Here is a 16,509-nt window from a genome sequence, read left to right on the forward strand (position 1 = left end):
ATTCATGTACTCTTTTGGCATGGATTTTTATCTGCGTTGTAGAGTTGATCAACTAGCCCAACCAGGATGTCTAGGATATTTTTCTTGACCAGCAGCCCCACTCTGGTGATTTTGGTAAACACCTAAACTTCGTTGCCACTTCGGGCATTTCGTCGAACAGGTGTTATGCGTGCTCTAGGCTTGCGTTCTGCACGCGCCCGTCCGAGCTGTCGCGTCCCTGGCCTTGCCCGTTTGTAAGCCATAGAGTCGTGTCAAGCACTCCCGACCGATAGTCGCCGCCGTTGTGCCATGCAGCGCTGCCGCCAGTGCCCCTCTTGGCAGCTAGCCAACGGACACCTCCGCACCAGCTGTAGCCGCACCGCCCAAGCAACACCAGCCAGCCACTTGCCCCCTGGGCCACCTCTCCCGCACCAGTTGTTCGCTGCCCAGCAGCCCTTGACGCCCTGCTGCCGCCCTTGTTGCGCCTGATGCATTGCCAAAGCTTGCCGCCGTCGGTCTTATCCGACAACCCCGCAAACCAACGTGAGTAAGCTATAAGGAGCCCCGAGCCCCTAGAGAACCAGGTAACCGTCCCTGAGCCCTTAGAAATCTCCCACTCACTCCAATTTGGCTCGAGCTGCTCTCTGTGCTCACCTCTGACCGCAATGTCGCCGTCGGCCTCCGGGACAATTCAAGCAGCCTAAGCCACATCATTCTCCTCTCACTCCCCTGCTAGCCTCCCGAAGCCCTAGCTAACCCATTCCCGTTGCAAAAACGGGCCATGGTCGTCGTAGGCCGAAGCCATCACCGTCGGAGTTCTTTGTCGCCGCGACGAGAAGAAACTCACCTGAGGTCCCCGGCAATTCCCTAGCCCTCCAAAGGATGGGGCCCTCCTTCCTGAGCATGCCCGTGTGCGCAGCTCCAGAAACGGAGCCTCCTAGCTCCGGCAAGCGCTGTTGGAGCTCGCCCTTGAGCCTGCTTTGTGCGCGCAAGAGCAGGAGCGAGCCAGCCAAGCCCCGAGTGGCGGAGCCCCCCAAGGTGCGTTTTTCTTTGAGTAAGGCGTAATCTTCTGTATATGTCTCCATAAATGTGTTTCCTTTGCGGGAAAGCGTACTCTGCCCGAAACGTTTTCCTGTATATTTGTTTTTAAAAACAAAGTTTGACCAGATCTTTGACTGGCTATAACTTTTTAAATATAACTCCAAATGGACTGATTCTTTTTCCTACCACTTTATAATTTCCTCTAGTTTATTTAGAGCTTTTCTTTAAAAATTATTCAAACAAATTTTGTGTGTTGTTTTATGTTTGTGTGTTAATTCAAATATTTTCAAAATAAGATTTTAAAGAGAGGAGACCTACTCCAAGATGTTGGTGTACACCTCACCCTCCTCAACTCCAAAGGCAAGCATCTTGAATCCAAATTTGCATAAAGTTGTGTGCCATTTGTGGTGGTGCATATATTGCGTGATTTTAGATTATGCTAATACAAATCTTGCATGAATTAATACTTTGCAGAAGAGCATGTGATGCATATTGTTGTTGCTACGTTTGTGGAAGGCAAGTGGAGAGTGGTTACTGCCTCATACTTCATATGCTACTTGGTTTGGACAACCTCGGAGTAACGTGTGCCTGGTGGAAATGAGACCATAGGTTGACACCTCGTGGGACGAGAGTGGTTAGTGAAAGCATGTCGATGTGTGATGGTAGTAACCATGAGATAATCTCTTCAGCAAGATTGTGTGGTACTAACCCTTGCAGGAAAATATTAAACCTCCTAATTTGTCGAGTCTTGTCTGTGTGTCACCTTACCTTCATGCTGCCACAGGTCTTTCCGAAAGGAAATACGGTCTAGTAAGTCGTAAACCTATTACGAGGTACACACCAAGTAGAGAGGCCGGGATGAAGGTATCCATGGCCATGGACTAAATCCAGTCATCCGCTCAGGGGGCATGGGTGTTTTCGGTCTGGTACCGAGAGGGAATGGCCTTACCTATTATCATGCAGTATAAATTTGATCCCATGCTAGTCGAGTTCGGAGCCTCCCCGTCTTATGGTTTTTTCCCTCGCAGCGTAGTCCGGGTAAAGCCGGGCTTCGCGAGTGTAAAAATGGGTATGTACTGGTTCTGAGAGTTTACTTCTAAAATGCCGTATGCGGGATTAGTCCGAGTGACTATTGAAACCCGTGGGTTGTGGGTAAAGAGTACACCCTCTGCAGAGTCAAAACTATTCGAATAGTCGTGTCCACGGTCAAGGACGACTGGTTGAATAGTCAAGTGTCAGTCTAAGTGTCGGTCTTTGGAGGAAGTTAAAAAAATCATGAGACTAATCTGGAAATGTGGTGGCTGACCATATTATTATTATTATTACTCTGGACTAACCCCTATCATTATGTTTGTTTAATATTCCTGGGACGGTTCTACCTCCTAGATATTCTTCACTTATTAATATTTTATATAAGCCCTTTCTGTGATGTCACTGAGACGCCCGACTGAGGCATCCTCATTATGATTTCTTATAAGCCCTTTTTGTGGTGTCGCTCACACGCCCAGCTGAGGCCTGCTCATTATTAGTTCTTATAAGCCCTTTTTGTGGTGTCGCTTAGATGCCCAATTGCGGCACACATATTATTACCTATTCATTATTACCTTCCTTGCTTGTTTATACAACATTGATGGAAAATTGCGTATCTGCATGATTGCATCCATGAATTAAAATATAATAGCATGATAGAGTTATTAGTGGATTATGCGTGCATCTCACCTGTTTTAACTTATTTGTTTTCTTGATGTTTGTGATTGCATTCAGAGTACTCACTAGCTTGTCCTTGGCTATTGTTTCGGCCAGATTGTGTTTGGAGAGGAGCACGATGTCGTCAACCCCGGAACCTAGGAGTCAAGGATAGAAGCCTTGTGAGATAGGAATTTATCCAGGTCAGTTGTTGCTGTGGGTATGGAGTCACATAGACACTGATTAATTCCTCGAGTCGCTTCCGCCATCCACCTCAAACTTTAATCCAACCATGTAGACCTTCATGGTCTTGTAACAAAGATTTTCTATTTTGCTTGGATATTCTGTATCAAGTGAGTGTCTACCAGCTAACAGTAGTCCTCGGGCTGGTGAACACAAAGACCTGTTTTCTGGAAATTATTTTCTCAAAAACCGGTCGCTACATTGATGACCCAGTTCCAACTATTGTGACAGTTGTACGTCTGGTTTGGAGCGGCTTGGTATTGAAACCAAAGGACACACAGTCGCGGGACACACAGTCCCTACCGTATTCTCCTTGAGCTAAGAACACACAGTCCTCGCCCAACACTCGTGGTAAGTCTTCAGGGCAGACTTCAAAATCTTCACAAACTCGATGATCCGGCGATCCACAATTGACTATTGGATGCTCTAGACCATGAGGCCTAACCTTCTGGAGGATGCATAGTCCTCAAAGGTAAAAAGCGTCGGTTCCACACAGAAATTACTTCTTAAGTGAAGCTCAATCACTTGGGTTTTGGTTTGGGTTTGGTGTTTGGGGTATTTCCTCACTTGATGATTTTCACTCAAAGACTCAGAGGAATTTGGGTTGCTCTAAATGTCTCGTGTCAGTTTCTCTCAGAGCAGCCAACCAGCAAGTGGTTGTGGGGGCGGCTATTCATAGGCTGGGAGCATTCCAACATGATTTTACATAAATGCCCTTTAATAATATGACTATTGTGTGGATAAGATCTATGACAGGTAGCGTGTGGCGCGGCAACGGTCGAAAATTTCAAATGTGAAAGTCTCGTGTCTCTCATATTCCTCTCTTTGAGGCTTTGGTAGATTTAGGCCTAGGTTGAGCATCATGCGGAAATTCGTTCTGTAGTTTTACCTCGACCCCCTTTAACAGTAGGGTGTTCCTATAACTCAAGTGTAAAGAAAATGAAACAAAAAGAGTAAGTCTTCATGCTCCAAAGTCTTCAGAGTGTTTTCTTCAGAACACACCATGTACCTCATCTTCAATATCATCATGAGGAATATCAATTTCTTCACAATTTCTTCGCGATCAAAGTCTTCAAGGAATGACCAAAGTCTTCATCCAAAGGCATTCATTTTTAGGGGTCGATATTCATCGAATAACTCAAACTCCTCAGCGACTTATAGAGACTGTGTACACTTATAAACATATCAGTCTCTTAACTTGTAAGTCTTCAAACCACCAAAATCACTAAGGGGCATTAGATGCACTTACAATCTCCCCCTTTTTGGTGGTTGATGACAAATAGGTTAAGTTTTCAACGGGGATAATACTATGAGATATCAGTACTGAGTTTGAGGAATTTGAAGTCAAGATACAGAGAAACTCCCCCTGAAGATGTGCATATTTTGAGGAATTAGCTATGAACAACAGATGCACATTGATAATTTATATCATGGAGATAGCCCCATGTATCTTGCAATTCATGCACGCATATCACAGATAGTATGAGGAATTTCAAATGCATGATGAAAAATGGTGTCTGACGAATTTCAGCATGCGTGCATTAATTAATCTTGAGGAATAAGCATGCGATGAAAAACATTCAAAAGAATCAGAACACCATCGGACTTAAGTTATAACTCATTACATCAAAAATTTCAGAAGAACCAATAGTTTGTAACTTAATAAAGTTTATAAGCCCATAAATAAATCCCACTTGAAGACTAACTCTCAAATTTCTACCCCTATGTCATCAAGTGACGAAAAGGGACAAAACTGAGGACTAACGCCCATGAAGAATTTCACTTGTGTTTTGAGGAAGAGGCGGGAGAAGTCTTCGAGTGAGACTTCCTTGTTGGGCATGTTGCAGTATCCTCGGGTTCTTCATCAGAATCGGGAGTGCGGAATCAGGAAAATGAGCTGTCCACCAAGTCAGTATCTGGAATAGACTTGAATTTCTTCTTAGGTGGCCATGAATAGTCAAAGTCGCGAGATAATTCCAATTCTTCAAGTTCCCGTGGAGTCTTTAGGTGTGACAGAATGTCCCAATTGCGATCAAATACCTCACGAAGATAGTAGTGATTTTTCTTCACAACATTTCAAGTCTCGCTGAGGGTTTTCACAATGGAGCCAAACTAGCGTTTTACCCACTTGTGATTGTGATCGACTTTTTGGTGAAGACTAAGATCAAGCTCTTTGTTAGTCATCACCCTTGGGGCAGTTGGGCTTGAAGGTTCTTGAGTGGCAGTGTCACCATATGAGGAATAAGAGCCAGCCTAGCGAAATTGACCATCCAAGGGCCGATTTCCTTCATCAATCACTGACTTGCCTTTGCCTTCAACTGGTTCAATAGATTTCTTGATGACTTTGATAGGCGGTAGATAGTCGGGTTGATTCTGGAAGTCAGCTTGGTACTTGATGGCGGATCTGTTCCCAATGAATCTCATGATCCAAGGATCATAAGTCTTCAGCTCAAATGGTGACAAAGCATTATCGACCAAAGTCCTCAAGAAGAAATCATGAAGGTTTATAGGGATGCCATGAATGACGTTGAATAGGATATTCTTCATGATGCCTACAACATCTTCTTCCTTTTCATGCCCTTTGATAGGTGCGAAGGAATATGACAAGATTCTGTAGAAAGTTGTGGGCTCATACTTCAAGTCCTTCACCAGGAATCTAGTCCTTGGAGGTTGGCCTTGAGCCAAAGGTTTCATGAGGACTCCATGAGCTTATTTGGCAGTTCCCTTTCATCATGCATTCTGACTCCATCCTCTGAAGTAATTCATACTAGAAGGACTCGAAGCAATTTTTTGGCTGGAGCTTTGTAGTGGGTGTGATGTGTCATCCAGTCCAAGACCCACGTGTTGACGTCTTTGGGGTCACCTAAGATATGTAGTGTGGCATAGAATTGAAGAATAATGTCAGCATTCCAGTCACCGATATCTGTACAGAATGACAGCAGCCCTGCTTCGTGAAGAACATTCGGTACTTGGGTGAAGCAAGGAATTTCCTCCATGTCACGGTGAGGAATGTGGGTGTGAAGAAATATCCTCTTTTTTCCATACAGCACAGAGATATAGTAGTTGAGTTGAGTTATGGTCCAAAACTTTTTGTGCCTGATCCGAAACCTATCATAGGGAATGTTTCCTATGAAGTAGTGACGTTCATCATAGAATTCTTACTTCTAATACTTTGGTCTGTTTGAGAAGGGTTGACGAGGCTTTGGTTGAAGATTACGATGTTGTTCATCTTGAGGAGTTGTGGCCACCACAATTGCAATTTCAGGATTTACCACTACAATTGCAGTTTCATCATTTTGAGCAGGAGCTTGTTCTTTAGGTTGAGGAATTTGCTGATCCGAGGGACCAGATGTAGTTTTTGGTCCTGAGGTTTCTTCAGCTGATGCAGCTGATTCTCGGTCTTGCGTTGATTCCTCATGTGAGCTCTTCTCATCAGATCCAGTCAGAATCTCACTGGCTACAGGAGTTCGAGGAATTGGAGCTGTTATTGGCAAGTTTGGGTGAGCCTTTTTCCCATAACTCATCATGGATAACAGGTGTGCGGCATCCAATGTCTTCATCACCCTCCATTTCTTCAACAGTCATTGGAGGTGTTGTGACTTGAGGAATTTCATCTCCTTGAATTTCCTCATCCGTTGGCATGGACGCAGTAGAGCGATTATCGTCCATTTCTTCATCTTGTTCTGGAATGATGTATTCTTCACCAAATGGAACAAGCATATATGATGGTGCTACATTGAGGGGAGTAGTATCCACTGGACCTGATGATGAGGTAGGCATAGTCTTCAGGCGTTTCACCCCTGAAGACTCTACAGTAGTTGAAGTGTTTCTCTTCTTGGCTTCTTTTTCAGCAGCTTTTGTTTTCTTCACGTGTGCTGCAAACAGAAGAGTCACTTTCTTCACCTTTCAAGACTTAGTTGAAGGAACAATTTCATCAGGCATTGCTTTGGCAGTGTCTGGCCTGGCAGATTCTTCAGCTGAAATATTCTGAGTAATTGACTCACCAGCTGGTTCTTCATTTTCATCAGCCTCATGCATTTGCACAGTATAGCTTGGCTGAGGTTTTGTTGGCTGCTTTGGAGCGGCAACCCTGCTGTTGTATTCATCAACTACATCAGTTCGGCTTTGATGAATGGCACTTTGACACCCTTTTGATCAGCATGAAGACTTGTGTATCTGTCAGTTAGGGTCTTCAGCTCTACCTGAGTAGAAACAAGTTTCTCAGGCGACAGGTTTAGGATGTTTTGCTTCAGAAATTTCTCCTTTTTAACCTTTGCAAAGGCCTCACCATTAGGGGAGGTCACCCCAGGACGAGAGGGAGCGAGATCTAAGTGCGGCAAATACCCTTGCACCTGGAGCTCGCGTGAACGGAGGTGCGTGACAGAACATCAGGCCCAATCTCCGGGGGAGAGCCATGACGATGCGAAGAGGGGCCTGCAGCGGTCACCATGGCTTTGCTTCTCTCGTGTTCTTCTCGACATGTTTGGAAGTGATGGGGAGCATTGCTGGGGGGCACGTGTATGTTATATGGTGTGTGGCTTAGTTTTCTTTGGAAAGAAACCACCCATTGTTTCATTGGTGCACAAGAATCAAGGGGGTGGTTAAGTTTGTGAAAAGAAAATATCCACTCATTGTGGGACCTCTGGTGTTTCATCACTCGCAAGTGAAGGAACAATGCAGAAGAAAGGATCAACCAGATACAATGCAGAACTTGCCTCCCAAGCCGAAGAGCGAAGAAACGAGGAACTCGTGAACTTAAGCTACGACATTGGAAGCTGGTTCGAGGGCTACTGACGGAGTTTGGTATTAGGGGGTCCTTGGGCCAGTTACCTGTCCTTATGGGACGGACTCTCTAGCATGTTCGAATGTTGGTAGAAGTGTTGGATTCGAGATGGACTCTTTCCAAGACTTCTCTTGTAATCCAAGGAGATGTAGTAATCGGCATATTCCTTCTCTGTTGTAACCAACCTTGTGTAAACCCTGACACCCCTGGCATCTATATAAGCTAGGGGGTTGTAGATCGTAGGATAGATTAAGCTCTTTAAGATTAGGGTTTAGACCACAACATCGATCTCGTAGTACATCAACTATGTACTCTGTACTAGCTCGTCAATAATAACAAGAGTAGGGCATAGGGTTTTACCTCCATTAAGAGGGCCCGAACCTGTGCAAAAGACCATCTCCATCGTATCTTGTTACCCATCGACCCTAGATACGCAGTTCAGACCGCCTACTCGACATTGGTCGGTTCTGAGTCTGACAGCGACCCCGTATCGCCTAAGTTATATTAATCCGACTAAGGACATCATCAACACTCACAGTCTTAGCTGCGACCGGTGTTGCCTAAGTTAAAAACTGATCCGAGTAATGACATCGGTAGAACTCGGCGGTTAGTTACGACCCCGAATCGCCTAAGTTAAAACCTAATCTCTGGGAGGACATCATCCACTCTCAGAGACTTAGCTGCGACACCATATCGCCTATGTTAAAAACAAATCCGAGTGAGGACATCATCCACCCTGAGAGAGTTAGCTGCAATGTTGCATCGCCTTAATTAAAAACCAATCCGAGTGAGGACATCATCCACACTCGAAGACTTAAGATATGACCCCGTATAGCCTAAGTTAAATACCAATCCGAGTGAGGACACCATCCACAATCAGGGACTTAGCTATGACCCCATGTCATCTATGTTAAAAACTAATCCTGGTGAAGAAATCAGCCACACTCGAGGGCTTAGCTGCGATCCCATATCACCTAAATTCAAACGTAATATGAGTGAGGACATCATCCACACCGAGAGACTTAGCTGCATCCCCGTATCCCTATGTTAAAAACCACTCCGAGTGAGGACACCATCCACACTTAGGGGGCTTAGCTGCGACACCATGTCGCCTAATTCAAAATATAATTCGAGTGAGGACATCATCCACACTGTGAAGCTTACCTGCGAACCCGTATCGCCTAAGTTAAAACCTAATCCAAGTGAGGAGATCATCCAAAGTCGAAGGTTTAGTTGCGACCCCGTATCACCTAAGTTAAAAACCAATCCGAATGAGGATATCATCTACACTCGGGGACTTAGCTGCCACCCCGTGTCACCTAAGTTAAAAACTAATCTGAGTGGAGACATCATCCACACTCGGAGACTTAGTTGCAACCCTATATCATCTAAGTTAGAAAACAATCTTAGTGAGGACATCATCCACACTAAGGGACTTAGATGCTACAGCGTGTCGCCTAAGTTAAAAACTAATCCGAGTGAGAACATCATTCGCACTCGGGTGCTTAGCTGCGACACCGTATCACCTAAGTTCCTAACCCGAGTGAGGACATCATCCACAATCGGAGACTTAGCTATGAACTAAGTTGAAATTCACTCCGACTGAGGACACCATCCACACTCGGGGCTTAGCTGCGACCCTATATCACCTAAGTTAACACATAATCCCAGTGAGGACATCATCCACACTCAAAAGCTTAGCTGCGAGCACATATCGCCTAAGTTAAAAACTAATCTGAGTGAGGACATCATCCACACTAGGAGACTTAGATGTGATGACGTAATGCCTAAGTTAAAAACAATCCGACTAAGGACATCATCCACTCTCGGGGACTTAGTGGTGAGCCTGTATCGCCTAAGTTAAAAACCACTACGAGTGAGGACATCATCCACAATTGGGGGCTTAGCTGCGACCCTGTCTCGCCTAAGTTAAAACCTACACTGAGTTTGTACATCATCCACACTCAGAAACTTAGTGGTGACCACCTATCGCCTAAGTTAAAACCACTCCAAGTTAGGTAATTATCCATACACGGGGCTTAGCTATGACCTCATATCACCTAAGTTAAAACATAATCCGAGTGAGGACATCATCCACACGCGAAGACTGAGACCTCGTTTCGCCTAAGTTAAAAACCAATTCGAGTGAGGACATCATCCACACTCGGGGACTTAGGTGCGACCCCGTATTGCCTAAGTGAAAAACCACTCCACGTGAGGACACCATCCACACTCGAGGGTTCTCTGCGACCCCGCATCGCCTAAGTCAAAAACCAATCCGACTGCGGACATCATCCACACTCACAGACTTAGCAATGATCCGTGTCGCCTAAGTTAATAACTAATCCGAGTTAGGACACCATCCACACTCGGGGGCTTAGTTACAACCCCGTTTCGCCTAAGCTAAAACCTAATATGAGTGTGGATATCATCCGCACTCGGAGGGTTAGCTGTGACCCCGCATCGCCTAAGTGAAAAACTAATCAGAGTGAGGACATGATCCACATTAGTAGACTTAGTTGCGACACCGTATCGCCTTAATTAAAAACAAATCATAGTAAGGACATCATCCAGACTCTGGGACTTAGCTGCGACCTCGAATCGCTAAAGTCAAAAACAATCCGAGTGAGGACATCACCCATGCTCGGGGACTTAGGTGCGACCCCGTGTCGCCTAAGTTAAAAAACTAATCATAGTGAGGACATCATCCGCACTCAGGGGCTGTGCTCTGACCCTGTATATCCTAAATGAAAACCTAATCTTAGTGAGGACATCATCCATAATCTGGAACTTTGTTGCCGCGCACTATCGCCTATGTTAAAAGCCACTTTGGGTGAGGACATCATCCATACTGAGGGGGGCTTAGCTACGACATTGTATCGCCTAGGTTAAAACCTAATCCGAGTGAAGACATCATCTACAATCGGTGGATTAGCTGCGACCCCGTATAGCCTAAGTTAAGAACTAATCTGAGTGAGGACATCATCTACACTCGGGGACTTAGCTAGCCTAAGTCAAAAACTAATCTGAGTGAGGACATCATCTGCACTCGGGGGCTTAGATTTTCCCCAAATCGTGTAAGTTGAAAACTAATGCGAGTGAGGACACCATACACACTCGGGGGCTTAGCTGCATTCCCATATCACCTAAGTTAATACCTGATCCAAGTGAGGACATCATCCACACTTAGAGACTTAGCTACGACCCCATATGGCCTATGTTAAAAACCAATCCAAGTGATGACATCCTCCACATTTGGGGACTTAGTTGTGACCCCATATCACCTAAGTAAAATACCACTCCGAGTGTGGACACCATCCATCCTCGGGGGCTTACCTGCGACCCGTATGGCATAAGTTAAAACCTAATCCGAGTGAGAACATCATCCACACTCGGAGACTGAGGTGTAACCTCGTATCGTGTGTTGGAATCGGGGATCCATGGACCCAATGGAAGGTTCGAACACTAGGGTGTGCTCGCTCTTCTACCATGTTCTACCTCACGGTGGCTCTACGGGAGCGTGAGCTAGGGGAGAAAAGTAAAAACAGATGACAGCTACCCACGTTTGGGCTACCTTATAGTGTAAAACCCTACTCCTGCTTGTGTAGGGATTGCTTGAGGTGGAAGACATATACAATGGTGGGTTCTTTCCCTAGCCCGACGATGAGGTTCGATCCCCTTCTACGGAGGAGGTGGACCGCCAGAGATGAGTAAGCACCACCCCTCCATTTCCTTTGCCTTCTCGCTTCAGGTGTGATTCATCCCTCTTCACGTAGGCTCTCGGTGGCAAGAGGTCTAGCTAGCCCCTCGCTCAGTGTGCGGTTTCTCGCCACTGGACAGGGCTGGGGGCGAACTTGGCTTGCAGCATCTTTGTGTGGGAGATGCGTCTGGTTGCGATGTGGCCCCGTCCTCGCATGCCGGGGCCGCCTGGCCAAGGGGGACAAGTCACCCATTGTCCCCCGGGGGAGGCCTATGGGAGAGGATGTGCTAGGTGGCCGGAGCCCCCAATCGCCCCCAACGCCCCTCCAGATGCTGCGGAGGATTCGGTGGGGCTAGCCGCCTCAGGTGGGGCCTCAAACCCGTAGACCGCGGTGCTAGGACGTGAAGAAGCCGGGCTGCCATTGTCCAGCCGCCAACTCCCAGTGAACGGGGCCTCATCCTCTAGGGGCCTTCCCAAAAGCGGCAGCATTAGGCCCGAACTATACTACGCCCTCGAGATCGTTGCCTCCAGGACCTCGGTCCCCCATGGGCTCCTGAGGGGCACCCAAGGGCAGAGCTCCAGGACGTAGGCACGTGCTTCACCAAGGAACTCCTCCGCTTGGCTCGCGGGTGGCACCAATTTGACGTGGCTATTTAGTTGATTCGTTGTCAGCACGAAGTGGCCCATGCGAAGGTCGAGGCTTCCACCGCCGTGGCAAGGGAGGCGTGCAAACATGCTCTCCATGAGGCCGAAGAAGTGGGAGAGCAACACGAGGCCGTAGAGGAGCACGAGCAGGAACTTCAAGCCATGAATGCCGCTTGGGAGCAGCAGCTTAAGGGGAGGAGGGCCGAGGCCGAGGAGCTCGCCTTTGGGGAAGCTGACCTCCGGGCCCTCAAGCAACAACTGGCCTTGGTATCGTCGGATCCGGCCTTCAAGCGTGAGCGACTGGAAGTGTTGTATGAGGACGTCGCTGGCGCCGAGGCCACCTACAACCAACAAGTGAAAAACATCCAAGGGGATGCTGAGGTGCGGGTCGAGAAGGCCCGCAAGGATTACAGAAGCAAGCTGCAACTACAGGAGAGCCGCTTTGCAACTCGGCGCACAGAGGTGCAGTGCAAGATAGACGGCTTCGACGAGGCCCTTAACCTTGCAAAAGACCGGGAGGAAGCCGTGCTTCGGGCTCATGCCGCCACCGCGGCCGAGTTGGCGTCACTCTAGGGGCAAGTGAGCGGTGCCTCTTACCTCATGGAGCGGGGAACTTATGAGGCGAAAGAGGCCTGAGGGATTCAGCTTCAGCACTCAAAGATGTTCCGGGTTTCATCTGCAGGCGAAGCGTCTCCAGCCCCCTCGTGCCTCACGAAGCCGGGTACCTTGATTTCTTTACAAAGGTCGTAGAACAGCTTGAGGCACGTGCTCAGGAAGTGGGGGCCTTGATCGTGGAGGAAAGCCACGACCTTCTATCCCAGGTGCTGATGCATGTCTTCAGCAATCTTTTCCACACTGATATGCACTTCAATTTCGAGGGTGTGATGGCGCTTGTTCCGAAGGCGAGCCGCGTCATCCTGGGGAAGGCGGTTGGAGACCATGTACAGGCGCGGAGCATGTAGTTTGCTACAGATGGGTTCGACGGCCAGTGGGGTGCCGAGGCCGCTGTTGATGAAGATGACGGCGAGGCCAAAGGGCACCAGGTCAACGGCGATCGCGACGAGAGTTGTGCGCCTCTCTAGGCCTCTCTAACCTCATGGTTGTGCTGGCCTGTAATTCCGTTAGGGCGTGGAGCCGACAACTTTTTCTTGCACCTCCCGTTCCTGTCATGAATGTTTGTTTTGCATGAATTCTGGTGCCTCTATTGTCCTTTCGTACGTTGTGTCGCCCGACGTGTGTCGTCTATGCGGGGCCTAGGGCCAATCGGCGGCCAGGCTGTGATCACTGGCACGGGGTCAAGGAGTGGCAGTGCCCGAGGTAGGTTGGGGACTTCTCGAGGTTCATCCTCGATAGGTCATCCTTCGTCGGGTGTTGCATGATGTACGCTTGTCGGCTCGCTTGTGTGCGCCACGCGAGGTAGCTATGTGCTACGGCCTTGGTGAGGCACGCGGGAATGGGCTCGTATACGGAGCCTGACAGGCTCGTGAATGCAGCCAGTGTCCCTAGCGTAGGCACCATGCCCCAACCCCCGATCTCATGGCGTTCAAAGGAGAGGTGGCGAGTACACGTGGAGAGAAAAGATAAAACCAACGAAACTCCATGAAAACAAGAAGAACCAGATCTTTATTAGACCCAAAGGATAACTCGTTTACAAGCCCAAAAAGGGGAGATACGGTTGTCGTGTCCTACACAAGCCAACCTGGCGAGCTTGCTTGCAAGTACAAAGGGGAAAAAGAAAATTTGGTTGTCCTATTAAGTATAGGTCAACCTAGAAAGAAAGGGTGGTTGCCGTATTTAGTACGGGCCAACCTAAAAGAAGTGCTAGCTTCCACTATTGCGTGGGCATAGTTGCGGTTCGACAGTCATTCCGCCAGTGCGTAGCATAGGGACTTCCATAATTGGACGTGCAAGGGCCCTCCTCCGTGGCCATGACGCGGCTCATCGTGGGGTTACGCATAGGAGGCCCGGCCATTTAGAGCCCCCTCATTCTTACGTGAGAGGGTGTGGGGCGATGATAGCGGGCGGCACCCTAGGAACAAGGCTCAGGAGTTCCTAACACGGTCTTCAAGTGCGCTCCTGAGGCCCGAGCATGAGTGTCGTATATACCCCGCGTACCCCCAGGAGTGTCATTGCATGGCCCCAACGCCCAAGCATCAGTGTCGTCCACACCCCGCGTACCTGAGGGAGCACACCATCAAGAGCAGCGCTGTGCGGAGCCGTGAGGCTCTAGTCCAGCTCCGAGTTACATCTTCTTCGCCCCGCACATGACGACTTATCGAGAGGGCTCGACACTAAGGACCTTGGTGAGATGGCTAACATGGGTGGCCAGCCTGTGAGGTAGAGCTTGGTCACTTAGGTTTCTCAGTGATGTGACAATGAATACCGCACATACACTGTGTCTTGCCCCTCACTGTCGATCCTACATGTGGCAATGGGAGGGGCGCATCATATCCCGGTGGGGTCAGAGCATTAGAGCTTAAAGTCCAAACAAACCATAACATCTCAAGTGAACGTTAACCGGGCCTTTATATATTCGGTAAACACCCTCTCGAGATGAAATCAAGTACATGGTAACACCAAAGCCAGGCAACCCAAAAAATCACCTGGCGGCCATGCTGCTGCGAATGCATTGGGCCTCTTGACGACGCATGTTGCCGGGGCCTGCCTCAACTTGAGGGAAGGGCAGTGAGTCCCCGAAGCTGCGGCACCTTGCGAGGACGACTCCTAAGGCACCGACAGCCTTCGGGGCCCAGCCCCTCATGAAGTCCCCGCATTCTCATGCTCTGCTATTCACTAGACCTTAAATGACGATCCTAGGTGCCCCCGGCATCCCATGCCATGCTTGCTGACTGAGGCGGTTCTCCTTGTAAGAAATGAAAAGGAATGGAATGAACTATTTCTTCATCGATCATCATCAAAGATATTTATACAGAGATTCCCATCTCTTAGGAATGTCGGTTACAAGGGATAGACGCCTATAAGAGGCGTCGATACGAGAAAAGCTGCCTCTTCGGAAGGAAGAGGCGTCTCTACAAGGGAAAGGCGTCCGTACAGACAAACGCGTCCGTACGGTGCTTTGGGCCCACAATAACTGCCTAAGGCAGTTGTAATCTAATTCTAACACTCCCCCTTGCACAAAGCTATGTCTTGTATGTCTTGTATCCTTTGTATAATCTTGAAAGTACTCCATGTAGTTTTGATGATCTCTGAAGTTGGTAATCTCTCGTCCAAAACCCTGTGGGAAAATATGAAGAGAGTAGTGTGTAAGATATGTTGCTAAAACTCCTTTAAACCCCGTGGTAAATAAGGAGAAAAAGATGCAACATATATTCATTATTGTTTCTTTGATAACTCATATGAGAAAACCTTATTAGAGGAAAAACCCATATGCGAGTTTAGAGAACAATAAATATGTCTTGTATACTTCCTTTAAAAACCCCAGTGCGGAAAATAGAAAAGTATGACATATTATATTTGAAGTTGTTAATTTCTCCCCCAAAAACCCTTTGGGAAAAATGTGAGGAGGATAGTATTTGATATGTTGTTAAAACTCCTTAAAAACCCTATGGGAAAAATAAGAAGAAAATGATACAACATATAATGGTGATTGTCTCTTTGATAACTTATATGAGAAAACGTCCAGAGGATAAAACTCATTGGTAAGTTTAGAGGACAATTTATATGCCTTGTATACATCCGTTCAAAACCCCGATGGGGAAAATAGGAAGTATAACATATGTTTCTTGTGTTGATAGTACCTCATTAAAAACCTTGATGAGAACCTTGAGAGTAAACTCATAAAGGGAAAAAGAGTGTAATATAATGTTTGAATAAGTTATAATCCAGGAAGAGACTCCCCCTGATCCTTGAAAATTGGTTGCAATATGCTTAATGGTATTGCTTTTGTATAACCTTTTTGCATCTCAGCAACACAAGTATTATTATCTTTGTAGATAATAATTGGTGATTCAATAGAATCAATGCCACATGAGTGTTGTATGTGGTTTCTCATTCCGTGAAGCCACACATATTTATGTGAAGCCTTATATTTTAGAATGATAAGTGGTTGTAGCCATTAGAGTTTGTCTGTAGTTAACAATGGAATGGCAAGTCCACCATACAGGTACATGAAGCCAATTAGTGATCTGACATCATGGGGATCAGATAAGTAGTCAGTATCAGATATTGGAGTTCAGTTTTTTCTGAAATTTTGCAAATAGGTTAGGTATTTGGTGCATTGGAGATATCGAAAGATACTCTTGTTCCTGTCCACTAGTGTTAGGTCCAATGGCATTGAGATATGGAACATTATGTCCCAACATCTCTTCTCCATCTTCCATGGTTTTGAATGTATGCGACCATAGAGTTTGGATGGATTTGACCCATATTTGAATTTCTCCAATAATTTCTGGATATAGGAAAATTGGTGTAC

Source organism: Hordeum vulgare, chromosome 6H (genome assembly GCF_904849725.1).
Source record: "Hordeum vulgare subsp. vulgare chromosome 6H, MorexV3_pseudomolecules_assembly, whole genome shotgun sequence".
Taxonomy (NCBI): domain Eukaryota; kingdom Viridiplantae; phylum Streptophyta; class Magnoliopsida; order Poales; family Poaceae; genus Hordeum; species Hordeum vulgare.